Raw genomic sequence first — 23252 nt, 5'->3', positions numbered from 1 at the left:
GAGCGTGGAGAAAGAGGTATAAGGCAGGCAGAGGTATTTACCTTCTCCAAGTTGGGAACTCACTCTAGTTAGAGCATGGGTACTCATAGTACTGCCCGCGGGCCAGGGGCAGCCCGGCAAGCTTTCCCTGGCGGTCCGCGGACCTTGCAGACATCCTACCAATGTATTTTTTTTTCTTTTAAAGAGTGTCTGCTGCAGCGCAACTGAGAGTCTCTGCTGCTCTGTGGGGGCCAGGGGCGGGTGATTCTCACTTAGCCAGAGTGGAGCTGCAGGGGCCTAAGATGAGGTGGAATACAACAAAGCCTCATTAGCATGCAAATGGCCTTTAACGACCTGTGAAGTGCTTGGGTGCGGCTGTGTGTGTCAGGAAGCTGTCTCACCCGGGCTACAACCAAGATGGATCGCACACCGCTAGCCTCTCCTCCGGGTCGCCCCTTAGCACTCTGGTACATGTAGTGCATGTAGATGGACGAGTAAAAAGTAGTTCACCACAGTTGGTGCGAGTAGTTACTCGTTATCCCCAAGATCTCTGGACCCGAGACATGGCCCGGGATTCGGGACAGTTTCCCTCGTCAGCAGAGCAGTGTTTGGGGTGGATGAGAAACCCGGGCCATGCCGTGAGCCGTGAGCTGACGAGCTCATGGAGACGCACCTGCGCGCCGGAGAGGCATCAGGGCCTGTGACGGTTACTTGGCGGCCTTCTCATCCACCCCAAACACTGCTCTGCTGACGAGGGAAACTGTCCCGAAACCCGGGCCATGTCTCGGGTCCAGAGAACTTGGGGATAATGAGTAACTACTCGCACCAACTGTGGTGAACTACTTTTTACTCGTCCATCTACATGCACTACATGTACCAGAGTGCTAAGGGGCGACCCGGAGGAGAGGCTAGTGGTGTGCGATCCATCTTGGTTGTACTTAAACGGCTCCCGTGAGCCCTGAGCTGACGAGCTCATGGAGACGCACCTGCGCGCCGGAGAGGCATCAGGGCCTGTGACGGTTACTTGGCGGCCTTCTCATCCACCCCAAACACTGCTCTGCTGACGAGGGAAACTGTCCCGAAACCCGGGCCATGTCTCGGGTCCAGAGAACTTGGGGATAATGAGTAACTACTCGCACCAACTGTGGTGAACTACTTTTTATTCGTCCATCTACATGCACTACATGTACCAGAGTGCTAAGGGGCGACCCGGAGAAGAGGCTAGTGGTGTGCGATCCATCTTGGTTGTACTTAAACGGCTCCCGTGAGCCCTGAGCTGACGAGCTCATGGAGACGCACCTGCGCGCCGGAGAGGCATCAGGGCCTGTGACGGTTACTTGGCGGCCTTCTCATCCACCCCAAACACTGCTCTGCTGACGAGGGTGTGGTTCTGAAAATCTGGACCCTGTCGCTATCCCGATATCGAGGTCCAATACCCATGTCACAAAATATCACATTATATGTTCATGAGAAGGAAGGCTGTGCATTATCAGTCCTAACACAACACTTTGGGGACAAACAGCGCCCATGCGCATATTTTTCGGCAACTCTAGATCCTGTGGCTAAGGCACTACCAAGTTGTCTGAGAGCCACCGCCGCAGCAGCTGTCTGCATTCGACAGTCTGCTGGATTAGTCATGAATAATACTCTGATTGTTATGGTTCCACATGCAGTAGACATTTTACTAAACAGGACAAAGACACAACACCTTACTAGCGCTCGACTATCCAGTTACGAACTTACACTGCTAGCAAGTCACATACACATAAAGAGGTGTGATACACTCAACCCTGCTACACTATTACCCATCCCGACAGAAACAGACACAGACAAGATTGATAAACATGACTGCTGCTTTAGGACAGAAGAAGAGACAAAAGGGAGAGTAGACTTACAGGACACTCCCCTTCCTGAATGCAATGATACTTTATGGGTTGATGGTTCATGTTTCAAGTTACCGAATGGTGATACGACTGCAGCATATGCCGTAACAACATTACACACCATTATAGAGACCGCACGTATTTCCCACAACTCTGCACAAGCTGCGGAAATTATTGCACTTACCAGAGCATGCGTGTTAGCAAAAGGAAAGCGAGTGAATGTGTACACGGACAGCCAATACGCCTTTGGCGTGGCTCACAGTTTTGGGAGATTATGGCGTGAACGTGGTTTCCTTACATCACATGGTGCAAAGATACAACATGGTCAGCTAGTTAACGAGCTCCTTGAGTCACTGACCATGCCACTACAAGTAGCCATTATAAAATGCAGTGCACACAAGAAAATTCAAGACGATGTTGGCCGCGGGAATGCATTTGCAGACGAGGTTGCGAAAGAGACAGCAAGGAACACGATGAGTCGAATGTATGTAGCGGGTCCCGGTAGATGTATTGCTGACGTGGGAATGTGTGAGGACACCATTGAAAGCGTGAAATCTATACAAGCTGAGGCAACTGAGAATGAGTTGAATGAGTGGAGAGAAAGTAAGGGTAGATTGGATACGAATGGTTGTTGGGTCGAATTATCGGAACACCAGCGATGGCTACTACCTAATGCATACGTACTTGCAGTAGTAACAATGGCTCACGGCATGGCACACATCAGTTCGAAAGGAATATGTAAGCTATTGGCCCCAGTATGGCAGAATAGCAATATCCCTAAATATGCAGAAAATGTGGTCAGAAACTGTATGATATGCCTGAAACACAATCCCGGTAAACGAACTCCAACTCCAGCTGGTCATTTTGCGCCTCCTACGTATCCGTTCGAGGTTTTGCAGCTCGATTTCATCCACATGGAGAGGTGCAACAATCTAAAGTATGTGCTCGTTGTTGTTTGCGCCTTTTCAAGGTGGGTGGAAGCGTACCCCCTTAAGGATAATACCGCTTTGACAACTGCCAAAGCTCTTGTCAAAGAGTTCTTCCCGAGATTCGGTATGCCTAGAATTGTCTGGAGTGATAACGGAAGTGAATTCATAGGATGAGTGATGAAGAGAGTGTGTGAGTGTCTAGGCATACACCAGAAATTCCACGCTGCAAATCACCCCCAATCAGCTGGATTAGTAGAGTGCTACAATGGCACATTGAAACTCAAGCTAGCCAAGATCCAAGCCAGTACAGGTCTTAAATGGCCTGACGCCTTGCCCCTAGCACTCTTGTCAACTAGGATGACTGTCCATTCCAGATTAGGTCTTAGCCCTCACGAGATAGTGTTTGGCCGCCCAGCCAACGTCTGGGGCGTGCCAAGACCAAAGAAACTCAGTGAGATAGAACACCCTGTACTGCTTGATTATTTGTGCGAGTTGACAACTAAATTGCGTGTTTTACACCAACAGGTTCACAGTTCCTCTCCGCCAGCCTCTGAAGATCCAGGTCACCTCATCAAACCCGACACGTGGGTCCTGGTGCGAAACTTCCAGCGCACCAGCAACGGACAGCCGAGGTGGACCGGACCTTACTTGGTGCTTCTTTCCACGAGGTCAGCGGTTCGGGTGGACGGCAAAAAGAACTGGGTACATGGGACCCATTGCAAACGGGTCCCTCTGCCCCTTCCATACGACCGGTGGGTCGATAAAGGACTTGCCGACTCTGAGACTGAATCCGTACCTCGTTTCATCCCTTTCAGCGATGCACGTTTAAAAGAGACTGGTACCGAAAAGGAGAGTGATCGTATTTTGCAAGGACTTGTGCCACCGTCTATGCAGTTGGACACTACCGAACCTGAGACATTGTTTAAAGACCACACCGTACCTGAGAAGCGACGATACGACCTGCGATCTAGCACCAGAGACTAATAAAACTTGACCTAATGAGATTTCCCTTTTCCCCCAAGAACTATTTTTGATTTTCCAGCTCTCTCGTCCCAGGGAACTAGCTCATTTTTGATTTTCGCACCGCCATCCGGTTCCGCTGCTAGGGTCGCGGTTGAAAGTCTGGGGAGTGCAACCAAGGAAGTTTTAGGTCCACGGTTCTGGTTGGTCCGAGGGAGTCACCCCGGACTGAACGGAGCGCACTCCCTGGTAGAATCAACCTACCACCGCGGGCAGCAAGTAGAGGATGGAGTTTCCAAGGGTAGAGAGACCTGTCAAACCTACGAACTTTGAAAAACAATTGTGTACTATACTGTCCAGGAGAAGATTTTTAATAATATGCATTCTAATGCTGTGTAGCACTGTGATACTTTTGATTGGTTATGCTCTATTCGTATTTCGAGTTTCCCTATTCTCAAATAACACTCTGCCAACGCCTCCTCCCACTCTCTCCCCACACTCTTTTCACCCTCTACCTGAACACGAGTCTGCCAGAAGACTCGAATTTGTAAATAACTCTTTCATCCAACTCCTACACCAACACCAGTCTATAATGAACACATCAAACTGTTGGATATGCGGACTCATGCCGCACACAACTGATAAGGGTATCCCATACTTCATCCTGCCATTTAGTTTTTATGGTTCTCTGCGGGCTTTTCAGACCATGTTCCTATTCGCCCTAGAACCATACCCGACCCGTTCCACTGAGAGCGATTCCAGTAACAAGGCGCTAATAGCAGGGATAAGAAATATGAGTAGGGATATCGACACATATCTGACTATCCCCAAAGATGAACTGACTCCATACGCTCGTTGGAACGTAACTAAACATGGCGTTTACCTGATCAAGAGCCAAGCAGCAAAGAAATCGCGCCCAGTTTGGATAGTGCCCCACCGAGGTCACTTATGTTTACAAGGTATCGGTAGGAATCCCACAGCACAGTTAGGAAAGAGCATTTGCACAGAAACATATGTGTTCGCCTCCCGAACTTCCCCTATACTCTTGGCAGCCAAAGGCACATATTTCGTCTGCCACGATCAAGCCTATACATGGTTACCCCCTGACTTCTCAGGCACGTGTTTCATCTCATTTCTGCTGCCTCCCACCTACACGGCTCGAGCAGATTACCATCGGACAAGGACAGCTAGAGGTGTTGTGAGTAAAGACGACACCGCGGGTCAGGAATTCGCTGACTTCGCAAAAGGTTTCTGCCATTTTGGGGGCCTATGGTAAACAGCATGAATATTCGCCAGTTAGCAAGGATAGTTGAATCCGCCGTGACTACAACGGCCGGAGCACTTGGCAATTTGACAACCGAGCTTCAGTCGGATCGACTTATGACCCTTCAGAACCGAATTGCCCTTGATATCATACTCGCCGATCGTGGTGGTGTGTGTAGAGTCATCCAATCCAGTTGTTGCATTTTCATCCCTGATAATGCGCCGACAGTATACCAGGCCATCTCTAAACTACATGAAATATCTGATTCCCTTCACGTTGAGAAAGGGGATTGGTCCTTGCTAGGGTGGTTCTGGGGACTGATCGCTGCCTGGGGATGGAAAGCACTGATCTTCATTAGGATGATCTTAACACTTCTGTTCATGTTCTGCCTATGTGTACAGTGCGCTCCTGCACTCTGTGGCCTCTGTGCTACTTCATGTGCACGGAAGCCTGTGTCAAGGGACGAACTGAGCAACAGATGATGTTACAGCAGCATCTCCACGAATTCCTTCATACAGATTTGGACTCAGATTAACATGAGTTATTGCCTTAACCTAAGGGCAAAAGGAGGGTCTGTGGTTCTGAAAATCTAGACCCTGTCGCTATCCCGATATCGAGGTCCAATACCCGTGTCACAAAATATCAACGTACCATGACGATTTTGGTGTCTATGAACCGATAATGATTAGGACATCATTCCTATGTATTTGCGTCACAATCGAGGGTTGCCAACACCCCAAAATCATAGTTTCCGTCCCAATCCCTTAGACTCCATTTTGTGAACGGCATCCATCTTACATCTTGCCCTCATGTTAAGTCAATTAAAGGTCGAGCTTGATCCAAAAGGGACACGTCCACCTTCCCTGACTTCCCCCTGACCTGTCCCAACTGACTCCATTGCCTTAAGCCAAACCTGTTTGGGCAGCTCCTCGCCCAGTGGCCGAATACGATAGCATCAATGCATAACATTCCACAAACCATTCACTACATACAGACCATGCTTTCTGCAAACATGCACCTGTCCACGTTCCTTGTTTATGGCCAGTTTTATGATTGGGTTGTATCTTTCTTTATTGGTGTTTCATCGATATCTGATGGGAGTTCCAGATCTTGCTGGGTAATCTATCACGAACTGGACATCTAAAATGTGGGCTTGCTTACATGACTTCGCACTTTGTATTATTGCAGAAATATGTTTATAGCCATACCATAAAACTCAAGAATTCTTGCTTGCAGCCATTATTTTCGTATATAAGGAGAAGGCTGGTTCTGTAAAAACGAACACGAACAGTCTCCTGAGAATACATGACCTGTGTTTGTCGTGCTTCTAGGACACGTGTTACTTGGTAGCTACCAATAAAACTTGATCTCTGACTGCGACTAGAAGACTCATTGTTTCTGTGGTCCGGAACAAGGGAGAACTCAGAGGTCTTCGGGTGTTATCCCCTGGCACCACCGGGTTCCTAAAAACCCGGCACCTCAAGGGAAACTGTCCCGAAACCCGGGCCATGTCTCGGGTCCAGAGAACTTGGGGATAATGAGTAACTACTTGCACCAACTGTGGTGAACTACTTTTTACTCGTCCATCTACATGCACTACATGTACCAGAGTGCTAAGGGGCGACCCGCAGGAGAGGCTAGTGGTGTGCGATCCATCTTGGTTGTACTGTCTCACCCGGGCTGACACACAGGCAGGGTGAGATGACAGAGGGTGAGGTCGAGGGAGAGAGACAGAGGGAGGGATGGAAAGAGAGGGAGACAGAGGGAAAGGGAGGGAGAGAGAGAGAGGTGAGAGGGAAAGGGAGCGAGAGGGACACAGAGAAAGGGAGACAGAGGGAGGGCGGCGACAGAGGAGGACCATGGAGGGAGTGAGGGCGACGGAGGGAGTGAGGGTGACGGAGGGAGTGAGGGCGACGGAGGGAGTGAGGGCGACGGAGGGAGTGTGGGCGAGGGAGTGTGTGCGAGGGAGTGTGGGCGAGGGAATGTGGGCGGGGAGTGAGAGAGAGAGAGAGACAGACAGAGGGAGGGAGACAGAGGGAGGGAGGGAGAGAGGGAGGGAGGGAGGGAGCGAGAGAGAGGGAGTGAGGGAGAGAGGGAGAGAGGGAGTGAGGGAGAGAGGGAGTGAGGGAGAGAGGGAGTGAGAGAGAGGGAGTGAGAGACAGACAGACAGACAGGGAGGGAGGGAGGGAGAGAGGGATCAAGGGAGGGAGAGAGGCAGCGAGAGAGGGAGCGAGAGAGGGAGGGAGAGAGGGATAGAGGGAGGGAGAGATCGAGAGGGCGGGAGGGAGAGAGAGAGAGCGAGAGAGGGAGGGAGAGAGCGAGGGAGGGAGCGAGGGAGGGAGAGAGCGAGGTAGCAATGGATGGAGAGAAAGAGGGAGCGAGGGAGGGAGAGCGAGAGAGGGAACGAGAGAGGGAGCGAGAGAGGGATGGAGCGAGAGAGGGAGGGAGAGAGGGAGCGAGGGAGGGAGATAGATGTGTGTATGCCGGGTGTGGTGGCGCAGTCAAAGAAGGCATCCGCTGCAGGGACCTGTGATCAACCTCATGGTCATAGGTTTTTTTGTTGATCTAGCCCCGCCCCCTCCCCCACTGACCCCACCCCCACCGGTGCGGCCCTCGGAAACAAACCACACTGTAAATTTGGCCCCCGAGAGAAAGTTTGTGAGTACCCATGAGTTAGAGTAAGTTACACACCAAAGACAACCTGTGCTCACCCATTTCTAACAAGGACCATCAGATAATAATGTAATATAAATAGGAATAGGAACTACACATTCCAGTATATCAGTGTGCAATTATATGAAAGTGCATAGTTACGTCTAGTATTTCAGCATTAGATTACAAAGCAAAACATTTCAAGCCGCTTATATCGAGCAGCATGGCGTCCATAATTGACTCATTCTGTAGTCTGTCACACTCTAGTTCTGCACTTGATGAAGCCGGCTCCGCGGTGCCTCCTCCTTCTTCTATGTCGGCTGTTGAATAGCCACGATAGCCTATTCCAATTCTGTGTCTGTGGGCGCTTATAAGCGTAGTCCTGCTTTTGTGTCTGACAATCTCACTACGCCGTTTCCCATAAAGTTTCAGTAATTAAATGTGCTCAAAGTTAGGAACACTGTTTGATCACGGTGAATCATTTGAGTTGTATGCTCGTGCTTAATTGTGTAACCTGTGTTCGTTTTGTGCAGGGCTGGGCGTGTTTAGGTGTTTTTTTGCTGAAAATTGTGCTTGTTTTGTGTTTGGTTTGATGGGGCATTGGGCTTGTTTTTCACTTTTGGATATGGAAACACTGTAAAGAAGATGCAATCGAATTTATGAGACCCTTCGTAGGGAGTCCCAGAGGTAGGTTCTGTGTTCGGGGACTTTTCGCCTGATTCTGGTGCTTTTTTATTGCAGTCATTATGATGCATTCTGGTGATGGCGCACAAAATGTATGGTCCTTTACTAAGGCACTGGAATGTCTGTACTGTGACCTTTTGCTCCCGTGCTTTCACAGTCTAGCTCGCATATATATGTTCGTTTTACTTCCGCTGTATTAAGCCGCGAGTTTACATCTGCACCCTCTACTCCACCATTCACTTTTATTTCCTCTGTTCACTTATTGGTTCACTTTATTCTGTTCCGAAATCCCCTCGTCCTTTTCATTTTACCGATTTCTTTCTTCTCTCATGCCTTTTTTGTTCCATCATACTCCGTTTTTTTTCTCGAACCTTTATCGCTTGCTTATATCTTCTATGAAAGCGACACCTAGATACATATTATATATAATGCACTATTATAAACTTACAGTATTGCTGGAGGACACCCCTTGTCCCGGTGATGCGCTGTATTCTTATAGTCGCCTCTTCAAATGAAGAAGCTCCCCTAGAATGGCATCTCGCCGGTACCCTCGGTTATATGGCTTCTTGTGTGTATCTCTGTGCGCCTCAAAGTCGCACCCTGAAAGCAACTTCTGAAAAAGACCTGAATATTGCCCTTCGTTGGCCCTCTGTTCAAATTTTATCACAGTATGGAATGTTTATTTTCGCTCTAGTGTAAAGATGGCACTTGGAATCTTTGGAGGCTGTTTCAGTTGAGATTGTGCTCTGATCTCATGAACTATATAAAAAACAAAGTGGTCCTAGACACAATTTATCTAGTGCATTTCAATGCAATATTCATTTCTACATATAGGTAATCTTTAAAGGATTCAATCCTAGAAAATGGAAGAAACAACAGACAGCCAAATGTGTAAGCAGTCACAGCGCAAAGTTATACATATGTACCCATAAGAGTTATTACCACACTGAGTTTTTTATGAAAACATAAATTCACATTTTATTTCATATTAATATATACATATTTCTAAACGACAGGAATAGGGAGGTTCTGCCAGTGCAGTAGAGAGTGCAATAAGGTGTGCTCAAGAAAGACAGGAAAAATAGAGAAAAGAAATTCAAATGGTTTTAGAACAAAAGGTAAGGTTCTATTCTCTTAGTGTTGAGACTGCCCCTCGTGTACTGGTCATATGGTTCCGTTATAGTATTTCACATGGCGGGGGGAAAAGGGTGCAGGTCTCAGAAAGGGTGGGGATCGTCGACGTTTCGACCCTAGCGCTGTTGGGGGAGGATCAACGCCTCAGCTACGGGTCTTCCTCAGGACAGACAGAGGGGGTGGGGCAAACCTAGACTGCAGAGACAGCGTCCCAAAAGGAATGGGGGTAGCTACCAGTTAATGGTGTGCTCCATTAATCCAAAGTTCAAACATCTGATTTAGCAACTCAACCTTGCATGGAGAGGTTACTTGGAAAAGTATCCAAATGGATTGTATCCAAATCACCAAAGGTGATGTTCAAAAACGCGGCAACCCAATAGGGAGAGACTGTATTAACTGTTTAAAACGAGCGTAGTCAAAATGCCGATCTTTTACTTTCAAAATATCGTCTTGTATTAAATCCAGATGACCTCCTAAATGGGTGCCATCACCTCAGACCAACCCTTGTCCCGATTATGCGCTGTATTCTTATAGTCGCCTCTTCAAATGAAGAAGCTCCCCTAGAATGGCATCTCGCCGGTACCCTCGGTTATATGGCTTCTTGTGTGTATCTCTGTGCGCCTCAAAGTCGCACCCTGAAAGAAACTTCTGAAAAAGACCTGAATATTGCCCTTCGTTGGCCCTCTATTCAAATTTTATCACAGTATGGAATGTTTATTTTCGCTCTAGTGTAATGATGGCACTTGGAATCTTTGGAGGCTGTTTCAGTTGAGATTGTGCTCTGATCTCATGAACAGCTAGTCGGGACAGTCGATTTTAGTAATAACATTTCTAACGTCAGCCTCGCTCCTCGTGAGAAATTTTCTTCACCCTCCATTGGCAAAATATTTTTAAGTCACTAGATAGCATTTTCTAGGGTGGACCTACCCGTGTCTAATGGAAATGTCGTCTTTAATCCAGAGGTCTTCAAACTGGGGGTTGCGCTCCCCCTGGGGGGGCGTGGGCATGGATGGGTTCCCAGGGGGGAGCAAATCACTCAGCAAATACATGTAAATGAAGATGGCCTGGAGATACGGCGTGTATTTGCTGCATTTCCAGGCTGTCTTAATTTATTCCGAGCCCTCGTAGTGAAAGTGAGAACTGAGGTGGGGGCAGGGGTCAGTGAGTGTGCTGGCAAGGTCAGTATTCAGATTACGATTATACTTCCAGATCAAAGAATATAAAGTGCTCTGCACAGAAAATCACTTTCTGATAAACTAGGTGGCAAATCAGAAACTTTTGTTTGCTTTCCTGCTCGAGATGGTGTGCATAGCTGCCAATGTTTCAGATTGCTATGTGTGACAATTTCATAATTTCAGTATAATTATAAGTGACATTTCAACGAGTATGAGTGACACTTTATCGCTAGCAAAATGAAGCAATGAAGACGAGGGAATCGTTAATACCGGAAAGTACACCCATTTGAGTATAGCCGCTAATGTTTCAGATTGATTCATTTATGTGTGACATTTTCATAGATTCAGTGGATTTAAGAGAGTCAGGCCACAACTAAATATGTAACACATAGAGTGGCACTTTCTTGCGACCAAAATCATGGAATGGAGTCAATGGAAATAGACAAATACCAGATATTAACCTCATTTGAGCAACAAGGATGTCGAACTCTGCAGCAGCCAGTGCTTTTAAAGCTATAATTTATTTTCTAAACAATCATCCCATGCTCTGCAGTACCGCAATGCGTCCCTGAGTTTGGGTGTGATCCCCTAATGCCTGCCTCCACCCCTCTTAAGCAGCAAGAGCACAGTGCAAAGACTGACCCTCTCAAGCATAGTGCGCTGGACCACAGAATGAGCCCCAGGGCAGTGAGACAGAGCCCCCAACCAAGGAGACATTGCAGGTGAAAGGTCACACAAGAGGTCAACCTTGTGGTGTCTTCGGGTGTGAGTGACATACTCCTGGCATTCTGGTGAATATACATCCATGACAGTATAGTGTTACAGTCAGAGATACTGCATCACAACACTCAAATGTGTTTTTATCCGTATTTACCTTTATTTCCTCAAACGTCTCCTGAAACTCGATAAATAGAAAATAAACCCAAGGAAGGACAGAGACTGCGTGTCCTGAAACTGGAGAGATGAGAGACGCTCCCATTCCCAACCGGGAGAGAGGAGATAACATTTCTCGCACTGATTCATATACCTGCACGAGCCGTGACTCTGCGCCTGCAGACGGGTTACTCCAATCTGCTGAGTGATGCGGCCCGCGTCTAACACCAGTAAAATATGCGCAGCACCGCACACTGAGTGAGTTAATTCATGTGCCGGGACGCGGACTGGACAGTAACTCCGTCTGCCCCCGCGCAGCAATCCAATCTTCAGTGGAGTCCCCGCGCATATGTCCTACCAATCCAACACTTAGGGGCACATTACGATGGAGGATTTTCCGCATCCTCCGGGCCGACGGTGATGCGGAAAATCCTCCGCGGACCCACCAAAGACCCACCGCCACATTAGGATGGCTGGTGGGTCCTGGTTTCAGTCCGCTGCTTTTCCGCCGCGGTTGGCTTACAACCGCGGCGGAAAAGGCCTAATATGGTGGCGGTGTCTCTCAGACACCGCCAGCCACATTAGGATGTCTGGAGTGCTATGCCTTTACACGGCGGCATTTCCGCTGTGCAAAGGCATACAGATTTGTGTTTGGGGGCCCGTTGCGGGCCCCCAGGGGTGAAGGGGGGGTGGGGGGTGTACATGGGGGGTACCTATGGTACCCCCCTGCATTTGCGTGCACAGGGCGGCAGGCACCGCGTGGTGCCTGCCGCTTTGTGCATGCAAATGCACAGCTTTCATTTTTAACATTGCTGCGGGTGCAGCTTCAAGCAGCACCCGCCGCAATGTTAAAAATAGAGGATGTGACCGCCAGGGTGGCGGTCACATCCTAATTGCACATGAAGGAATGCCGCAGCACATGCAGACGGCGTCCGTCCGCTATCGTAATGGGCCCCCTAGTTCCCTGCACAACCAGGACGTGAGGTCACATCCCTCCCCCTCCCCGGCGGCGCCAGTAGCCACCACTGCTGAGAGGGCAGGCCCTGCCCGCCGCGGGTTACGGTGTCTGAATGGTCACAGGACTGCCACTCGGCCGGGTGACGTCAGGGCTGTATTGAGTGACTCAGCCGCGCCCGCTGTGAATTTGACAATACATTTCACCATACATTGTTGCAGCAGCAGTGAGTGCACAAGATCGTTATTAACTGCACTGGGTGTCATAGGTCAGCGTGCCACGCGCAGGCAGTCTGGTGTAACCAGTTACTTACTTCAGGGCATCAGGTACAGCAGAGACAGTGCCATTAAAATGCGTGACAAAGCATTTCAGTGCGGTGATGCGGATCACCACACTGAAATGCGTTAAGAGTCACGTCCATTGCGTGACACTTGGCAGGCCTGGGTGTGCATTTTGCAGTCTAGCAAACTAACCGAGGAGAAAATACATATCGTAGAAACGTTCTGTTCAATGTAGTTACATACTCTGGGAAAGCTGTATGTTTCTTTCAAATGGAGGTGAGCCAGAGCCAAGGGTCTGGCTCGCATCCTAGAGCCTGTGCAGGTGCCAAGCACTGAAAATATTTGCTAAGTAAATCATACAACAAACATCAAGTAAAATATGATAAGGCCTCCTCAAAATTCCTAAAAGTGTATTTCTTTAAACTGTCGAAGCTTTGACATTAATAAGGCACACTATATTCCGCAGTGAAAAGTACTTATTAAAAGTGATAGTTTTTCAAACTGGTCATCTGAACTCAAATTTAAAAGTTCTTTTCTACGCGATAGTGAAAAAAAACGTTTTAGTAAAATAAAATATTTGCCTACGGTCACACAATTTGATAAGGGAGGAGCACGCAATTTATCCATGTTTTCTGGTTAAATTATTTGCAAATCAGCAGAAAATGCGTATCAATTTGCCTTGCCTTATGTTAAGAGTTTGTTTTTAACTCTTACTTAATTTTACTGCAGTTTTTAAATACAGCGTGAACTCGACCAGAGATGGCCGAGCGCTTTACATGAGCACCAGTTACATTACACAAGGTTACATGATTGTTTATAGGCATGAGGAGAATAAGTGATTTGCCCAGAATCACTGGGTGTTGAGCCGATGCCGAGACTCGTACCTGTATCCCCACTTCCGCATTGTGCAACTCTGTCCCTAACGCCAGGTCCTGGGTAAAGGGAGGGAGGCAGGTAGAAGCCACATGAAAGCTCTGCTCCTTATGGGCTCGAGCTTCCAATAGGACCTCGAGCTGAGCCAGAGCACGGATTCAGACTCGCGACCTCAGTGGCTTGCCCATCTATACTCTCAACTCAACAAACTTGAGGTATTTGTGATGCCATATTAGAGCACACTGTTCAACTCGATTAAATATTCTTCTGCTTTTTGGTGCACATAGCTGGCACAATACGCAACTCTTTTATGCATCTATGCCCAACCTCGCTGCAAAAATATAAAAATAAATATCTGTTGTTTATGTCCAAGTCTTTGTTTCATATATTGAGAATGCGCTGACAACAGGACGACCATGAGAGATGTTCCTAATTTCAGACTTTTTGCGTTCTGATTTGACCTAGTGCTTTGTGGCCCTCTGGAAATAACACTAAACATATTTTCTATGTATGGCACCCATTTTTTATTGGACACAATTTGCATTTTTCAACATCCCGTTAATTTGAACCTCTTCATCCACTTTCATGTGAGTAATCCATCACCTCCCCAGGATAATTTTTCAGTAATCTGCCAAAAAGTTCCTTTTATCACAACCCCCTTTACCTCTGGTCTTCATGTTATCCTTCTAAGACCTATACCTCTTAAATCTGTCACACAAAGAACTCGTTGGAGACTGAAACATTAACATATTGAGGAGAATTAAGGAACTAGGGGGCATATTTACAATAAAGTGGCTTGGTGAAGCGTATCGTTAAGCCAAGAAGGCTAACGGCACGCTCCTTCACTCTAGAAATGCAGGGCTGCGCCATATTTACAAGAATATGGTGCAACCATGCGTTTCCCCCTGCTCTGGTGCTAATTTTAGCTGTCTAGCACCTACACGGGCACTATAGTGCAAGGCTATCTGCGTTGAGGGTAAGATTGTTTATGTCTGAGGTCTTCAAACTGTGGGGTGTGCTTGCAAATACTGCTGCAAATACATGTAAATGGCCTGGAAGTACACAGTGTGTTTGCTGCATTTCCAGGCTTCATAAAGGGCCATTCATCAGTGCAGCAGGTCCTGCTGCCAGGTGTGTAAGTGGCCACTGTTAGTTATCATTAATGAAGCAGATGCTGCAGGGTTGGGGCCCAGGGGTTTGAGGGGCACAATGCTTCACAATTATGACTGTCTACCTTTAAAAAAGGGGCATGGGAGCTTATTTTCCTTTCTAGCATAATGACTTCGGGCACCTTTGCAGAAAAAAAAGGGATACAACATGTTGGAGCTTTTTTTTTTCGAACAGGACAGAGAGCCCGTTTCAAGATTGGAGTGATGGTCAGGCATGATTGGGAAGAGTTAAAAGATGCAGAGGAGATAGTCTGCTACTCAGGACTGCAGTTATCATTAGTGCAGTAGGTGTAGTTGCATTTAGGTCCAAGAGTGTGAGGGGCTCACAAACACCCCAATTATGGGAGCAGTATTTTTGGGACAATACATGTTTTTGTTTGATTAATTCTGCTATTTTATAAGTCTCATATTTGGTGTCGTTCATGAACTATAGAAAAAGTACTCCTGAAATCATCTCATAAGCCCCGCTCTCCCAATCCTTGCCATGAAGTTTTGGAGAGGGGGCCCGACACAAAACATTTTGCTTAGGGGGGCTCAGAGCAAAAAAGTTTGAAGGCCTCTGCCCTAATCTGATGCCAGGTACGACTTCACTTCCCTCTGTCAGACAGACCAATACTTAGCTTGGTAAGGTATTAAGAGATCACTGCCAATCTCTTTTGTAAGTGACCGAAATCTCTCTCTCTCCTGGCACTGCCTGTTGCACCCTCTCCCATCTCTTTACTATCACTTCCCTATTCTCTTCTGCCTTTCCTCTTTCTCTTTCCAATTGTAGCCGTCCTCCCTAATCAGTTGTGCCCTCTCTCTCTGGTAGTAGATCTCTTCACTCTGTTGAAACTCCGACCCCGCTCCTCGTACTCTCTCAATGCTTCTACCTCTCCCTCTCTGCAGCTACAGCCCGCTCCCTTTCTCTGCAGTCGCAGCCCCCACCCTCTCTTTGCTGTCACTGCTCCTGCCAGGATCCCTATGGTAGCAGCCCCTATGGATTTTTATCGTACAGCCAAGTCTGAATCTCTGCGGTTGCAGTGCCCCCTCAATATCTGTGATTAAAGTGCCTCTTTGAACTCTGCAGTCGCAGCGCCCCCCTGATTTCTGCGGTGGCAGCGCCCCTTCCCCTGACCTCTGCGGTTGCAGCGCCCCTTCACCCGGCCTCTGTGGTCCCAGCGCCCCTTCACCCGGCCTCTGTGGTCCCAGCGCCCCTTCCCCCGGCCTCTACGGTCGCAGCGCCCCTTCCCCCGGCCTCTGCGGTCGCAGCGCCCCTTCCCCCGACCTCTGTGGTCGCAGCACCCCTTCCCCCCGACCTCTGAGGTCGCAGTGCCCCTTCCCCCCGACCTCTGAGGTCGCAGTGCCCCTTCCCCCGACCTTTGCGGTTGCAGCACCCCTTCCTCCGATCTATGCAGTTGCAGCGCCACTTCCCCAGACCTCTGCGGTTGCAGCGCCTCTTCCCCCCTGATCACTGTGGTCACAGCACCTCCCCCCCCCCGATCTCTGCGGTCGCATTGCCCCCCCGCACCCCTGATGACTGCGGTCTCAGCCCCCTCTGATCACTGCAGTAGCAGCACCCCCGATATCTGGTGTCACAGCCCCTGCCTCAATCTCTGCCCTGATCTCTGCGGTCGCAGCGCCCCCTCCCCAATCTCTTCGGTTATAGCGCCCCCCTCTCCGATCTCTGCGCTCACAGCACTTCTCTCCGATCTCTGCGCTAACAGCACCCCCCCTCTCCGATCTCTGCGTTCACGGCACCCCCCCCTTTGATCTCTGCGCTCACAGTGCCCCTGCTCTCTGCGCTCACAGCGCCCCCCTCCCCGATCTCTGCGGTATCACCGCCCCCCACCCCTCCTTGATCTCTGCGCTCTCAGCGCCCCCCTCCCCAATCTCTGCGCTCTCAGCAACCCCCTCCCTGATCTCTGCGCTCTCAGCACCCCCTCCCCGATCTCTGTGGTCGCATGGCCCCCCTTCCCGATCCTTGTGGATGCAGGGCCCCCCTCCCTGATCCCTGTGGACGCAGGGCCCCCCTCCCTGATCCCTGCGGTCGCAGCGCCCCCCTCCCCGATCTCTGCGATCGCAGCGCCCCCCTGCCCGATCTCTGCGGTCGCAGTGCCCCCCTCCCCGATCTCTGCGGTCGCAGTGCCCCACTCCCCGATCTCTGCGGTCGCAGCGCCCCCCCCCGATCCCTGTGGACGCAGGGCCCCCCTCCCTGATCCCTGCGGTCGCAGCCCCCCTCCCCGATCTCTGCGATCGCAGCGCCCCCTTGCCCGATCTCTGCGGTCGCAGTGCCCCCCTCCCCGATCTCTGCGGTCGCAGCGCCCCCCTCCCCCCCCCGGATCTCTGCTGTCGCAGCCTCTGCCTTTATTTTTGTGGTCACAGTCCAGCCTCCCCTCGATTTCTGTGGTGTCAGCCCCACTGCCCCCTCAGTCTTTATAGTCACAATTCCCCCCCCTTGATTTTTGTGGTCATAATCCCCCTTGATTTTTAGGTCTCGCTGAAGCAATGCGTAAGCATTGCGGCGAAATTCTAGAAAGCAGTACTGCGGATTAGACACAGTTCATGTGATCTATGCGCGTGCACGCCAGCCACGTCACACCACCATTTGTCTGTGCCTCGCATCTGACTTCAAAGGCTGCCGCTCCCTCCCCAATCAAACTTCAAAGGCTGCCGCTTCCCCGCCCCCCACATCAGACTTCAAAGGAATCCGCTCGCGCTCCCCCCCCACCCACCGCCACAGCAATACCGAGAGCTTGTTTCTGGACAAAAGTGAAAGCCTACCGTGCTTGTTTACAGTAGCCTTGCTCCTCAAATGCTGTTGCTGTGTTGCCATCTCTCTAGGGACACGCAGCTTGAAAACACTCGACTTGCTAGCTGCAATGCTACATCCGCTATGCTTTGCCTCTAGACACTTTGATCCCTCGCAGACTGTGCTGACTCTGCCCCCCCTGATTCTGAAACTGACCAACGCAGTCACCACCAGTCTCTTCTCTCTGTCTTATGATGTCTGCCCTGCCACCATTTACTTCGGACCCTCACCCTCACACCTCCTCACCCTCACACACCCTCACACACCCTCATCCCCCCTCACTCACCCTCACTCACCCTCACCCCCTCACCCCCCTCACCCTCACAGCCCTCTCACCCTCACTCACCCCCCTCACCCCCACACCCCTTCACCCTCACACCCCTTCACCCTCACACCCCTTCACCCTCACACCCCCTCACCCTCACACCCCCTCACACCCCCTCACACCCTCACACCCTCACACCCTCTCCCCCTCTCACCCTCTCACCCTCACACCCTCACACCCTCTCACCCTCTCACCCCCTCTCACACCCTCACACCCTCACACCCTCTCACACCCTCTCACACCCTCTCACACCCTCACACATCCTCACTCATCCCCACACCCCTCACCTTCACAACCCTCTCACCCTCACTCACCCTCACACCCACACCCCCTGACTCCCTCACCCTCACACACCCCTCACCCACCCTCACACACCCCTCACCCACCCTCACCCACCCTCACCCACCCTCACACACCCTCACACACCCTCACTCACCCCCTCACCCTCACTCACCCCCCTCACCCTCAATCACCCCCCTCACCCTCACACCCCCTCACCCTCTCACCCTCACACCCTCACACCCTCTCACCCTCTCTCCCTCTCTCCCTCTCACCCTCTCACCCTCTCACCCTCTCACCCTCTCACCCTCTCACCCTCTCACACCCTCACACACCCTCACACACCCTCACACCCTCACACACCCTCACACCCTCTCACACCCTCACACACCCTCACACCCTCTCACACCCTCACACCCTCTCACACCCTCTCACACCCTCTCACACCCTCTCACACCCTCTCACACCCTCTCACACCCTCTCACACCCTCTCACACCCTCTCACACCCTCTCACACCCTCTCACACCCTCTCACACCCTCTCACACCCTCTCACACCCTCTCACACCCTCACACACCCTCTCACACCCTCTCACACCCTCACACATCCTCACTCATCCTCACACCCCTCACCTTCACAACCCTCACACACCCCTCACCCACCCTCACACACCCTCACACACCCTCACTCACCCTCACCCCCTCACCCTCACTCACCCTCTCACCCCCTCACCCCCACTCACCCTCACCCCCACTCACCCCCACTCACCCTCACCCCCTCACTCACCCTCACCCCCTCACTCACCCTCACCCCCTCACTCACCCTCACCCCCTCACTCACCCTCACCCCCTCACTCACCCCTTCACCCCCTCACTCACCCTCACCCCCTCACTCACCCCTTCACCCCCTCCCCTTCACCCCCTTCCCCTTCACCCCCTTCCCCTCACACCCCTCACCCTCACACTCCCTCACCCTCACAGCTCCACCCCCTCACACACCCTCTCACCCTCACACACCCTCTCACCCTCACACACCGTCACTCACCCTCACACTCCCTCACCCTCACACTCCCTCACCCTCACACCCCCTCACCCTCACACTCCCTCACCCTCACACTCCCTCACCCTCACACTCCCTCACCCTCACACTCCCTCACACTCCCACTCCCTCACCCTCCCTCACCCTCCCTCACCCTCCCTCACCCTCCCTCACCCTCCCTCACCCTCCCTCACCCTCCCTCACCCTCCCTCACCCTCACCCTCCCTCACCCTCCCTCACCCTCCCTCACCCTCCCTCACCCTCACTCACCCTCACTCACCCTCACTCACCCTCACTCACCCTCACTCTCACACCCCCTCACCTTCACACCCCCACACATCCTCACCCTCGCACATCCTCACCCTCGCACATCCTCACCCTCGCACATCCTCACCCTCGCACATCCTCACCCTCGCACATCCTCACCCTCGCACATCCTCACACATCCTCACCCTCGCACATCCTCACCCTCGCACATCCTCACCCCCACACCCCCTCACCCTCACTCACCCTCACACACACTCACACATCCTCACCAGCATAGCATAACAAAACACAACACATCATAGCATAGCATAGCATAACAAAAAAAAGCATAGGATAGCAAAACATAGCATAGCATAACAAAACAAAGCATAGGATAGCAAAAGAAAACATAGCATAACAGAACAAAACATAGCATAGCAAAACACAACAAAGCACAGCATAGCATAACAAAACACAACAAAACTTAGCATAGCATAACAAAACATAGCATAACACAACAAAGCAAAACCTATCAGAACAAAACCTATCAGAACAAAACCTATCAGAACAAAACCTATCAGAACAAAACCTATCAGAACAAAACCTATCAGAACAAAACCTATCAGAACAAAACCTATCAGAACAAAACCTATCAGAACAAAACCTATCAGAACAAAACCTATCAGAACAAAACCTATCAGAACAAAACCTAACATAGCATAGCATAGCATAGCATAGCATAACATAACATAACATAACATAGCATAGCATAGCATAGCATAGCATAGCATAGCATAGCATAGCATAGCATAGCATAACATAAAACAAGCCTTAGCATATGCTATATTTTGTTATGCTATGGTTTGTTTTATGTTATGCTATGCTTTGTTATGCTATGTTTTGTTATGCTATGTTTTGTTAACAAAACATAGCAAAACAAAATATAGCAAAACAACAAAACATAGCATAGCACAACAAAACACAACAAAACATAGCATTGCAGAGCATAGCAAAACATAGCATAACAAAGCATAGCATAACAAAGCATAGCATAACAAAACATAGCATAGCAAAACAAAGCATAGCATAATAAAACACAACATAACATAGCATAGCATAACAAAGCATAGCAAAACACAACACAACAAAACATAGCATAGCATAACAAAACAAAGCATAGGATAGCAAAACTAAACATAGCATAACATAAAACAAAGCATAGGATAGCAAAACTAAACATAGCAAAGCATAGGATAGCAAAACAAAACATAGCATAACAAAACATAGCATAACATAACAAAACATAGCATAACACAACACATAGCAGATCAAAACATAGCATAACATAAAACATAGCATAACAACATAAAACAGAGCATAGCATAACAAAACATAGCAAAACACAACAAAACATAGCATAGCATAACAAAACACAACAAAACATAGCATACATAACAAAACATAGCATTGCAAAGCATAGCAAAACATAGCATAGCAAAACACAACAAAACATAGCATGGCAAAACACAACATAGCATAACAAAACACAGCATACCAAAACACAGCATAGCATAGCATAACAAAACAAAGCTTAGCATAGCATAACAAAGCATAGCATAACAAAGCATAGCATAACAAAGCTTAGCATACCAAAGCATAGCATAGCATAATAAAACACAACAAAACAGCCTAGCATAACAAATCATAGCATAACATAGCATAGTAAAACACAACAAAACATAGTATTGCATAACAAAACAAAGCATAGGATAGCAAAACTAAACATAGCATAGCATAACAAAACAAAGGATAGCAAAACATAGCATAGCATAACAAAACAAAACATAGCATAACAAAACACAACAACACATAGCATAACAAAACATAGCATAGCTTAACAAAACGCAACAAAACACAGCATATAATAGCATAGCAAAACATAGCATATCAAACACAACAAAACAGCATAGCATAACAAAACATAGCATAGCAAATAAAGCATAGCATAATAAAACAACAAAATAAATATAGCATAGCATAACAAAACAAAACAAAGCATAGCATAACAAAACACAGCATAGCATAGCATAACAAAACAAAACATAGCATAGCATACAGCATCCCTCTGCACCTCCACAGCATCACTCAGGGGCACCACAACATCACTATGCGCTACCACAGCATCACTGAACGCCGCAGCATCACTCGTTCGCCATCACTACATCACTCGGCGCCACCACAGCATCAATCTGTGCAACCATTCAACAACACCTGGTTCAAATATGTTCTCTCAAGCTTTATTACAAATGTAACAAAAAGATGTTAATATTTCACTTCTGTTCTTGGATTATCATCACAATAAAATACACTGAACATAATCTTCACAAAAGTTATTTACAAAACTTTAAGCTATTGCCATTCTAAATTACAATAACTTTTATTTAAGTATTAATTATTGAAAAAAAATTAAAAGCCATTGTTATTTGTTATATCAATACATGTATGTCACGTAAATACAACACATATTGCATTACAAATGCTATAGGTGTCACATTTGCGAAAGTTACAACTATTAGCATTGTAAGTGACAAAGATATTAATTTCGCTATTTTCAAAAACAAAACATAAATAAAAAATGTGTCATTTACAATACCAATAGCTCAAACTTTCTTAATGCGAGACCTATTGCAAATGCTTGTTGTGGTAGCAGCCCCCTCTCCATTTTTGCGGTCCCTATCCTGCCCCCTTCCCCCCAGGGGATGGTGCGGTCGAAGCACCATCCCCATAATCTTTGCATCACTGCCCCACCTGATCTATGTGGTCGCAGCCACGCTCCTTTGATCTTTGCAGTGAGAGACAACTTCTTTGATCTCTGGTTTTTCTGCCCCCTCTCAATCTCTGTGGTCGCTACCCCCATCCCAATCTCTGCAGTCGCAGCCTCCAACTATCACATTTCTGTTGTCTCCTGGTCGCATTGTGGTAGACAGCGATCAGTCTTCTTACTAAAATCTGTGATGGTGTAAAAGTTGTGGGCCTTGAAACAAGCAATCCTGGTTTACATACTTGACCAATATACTTTATCTTGCGCAATGACATTCTGTGTAGGGCTTTGTTACCTGATCTTCTTTAATGTGAGAACTTTGAACCACGCACTAAATAGGAAATGACCACCAACACCTGGAAGCATCATAGCACACTGTGTGGTGATAGGTGCGCTATTTAAAGCTATTAGATAAAATTCCTCAGATAGCCCTCCGGCATGGTTTTCACTCATTCTTCATTATGCCATTATGTTTTTATGGCCAGATAAGTATTATTGATAATAGTGACTAACATTGGCTCTACTTAATGAAACACCGAAGGGTGCTATTTAATTTCAATTGGTGATTTTGCTGTTTCATTATAGTTACAATAAAGATGTGTAGAAATATCAAACTTCCAAGAAAATTATTTCCCAACATTCACAAAGGTGTAGTGTGCTTTACCCAGGGGATGACTTGCCATGATCTCAATCTAGGTAATTTTGAGGCTTTAAGGTAGTCCTTTATTAGTGTTGGACCCCATCTTTGCAATTTTATGCAATCTTAGCTGCAAGTGTTCACATTTTTCCCTAGTAGCATCTGTAAAGGTAGGCATCTTTCTAAAGCTGCTCTTTGCTTGATGTCTTATGTACTACAACTCTTCTCTCGCGGCTAGTAAAGAAACACTGCCCCCCCGCCAGTTCCTCATAGCTTCTCTTCATACAACATTGCTCTCCTTTCA

The 23252-nt window shown here is 48.6% G+C and overlaps 1 protein-coding gene across 7 annotated transcripts in view; it reads left to right on the top strand.

Moving 5' to 3' along the window:
* The first annotated feature begins 8218 nt into the window (after positions 1–8218).
* The window catches only part of SUPT20H (SPT20 homolog, SAGA complex component), a 404514-nt gene continuing 389480 nt past the window's right edge, over positions 8219–23252 (top strand). For 6 of the 7 annotated variants that reach the window (XM_078657195.1, XM_078657196.1, XM_078657192.1 and 3 more), the window contains exon 1: positions 8219–8354. The gene's annotated coding sequence lies outside the window, so the exon portion shown is untranslated. Of the gene's footprint in view, positions 8364–23252 lie in introns of all 7 variants that reach the window. The other variant, XM_078657193.1, reaches the window with a different exon arrangement.

This window comes from Lissotriton helveticus, chromosome 8, assembly GCF_964261635.1.
Source record: "Lissotriton helveticus chromosome 8, aLisHel1.1, whole genome shotgun sequence".
NCBI lineage: Eukaryota > Metazoa > Chordata > Amphibia > Caudata > Salamandridae > Lissotriton > Lissotriton helveticus.
This window is presented reverse-complemented; position numbering and strand designations above follow the sequence as displayed.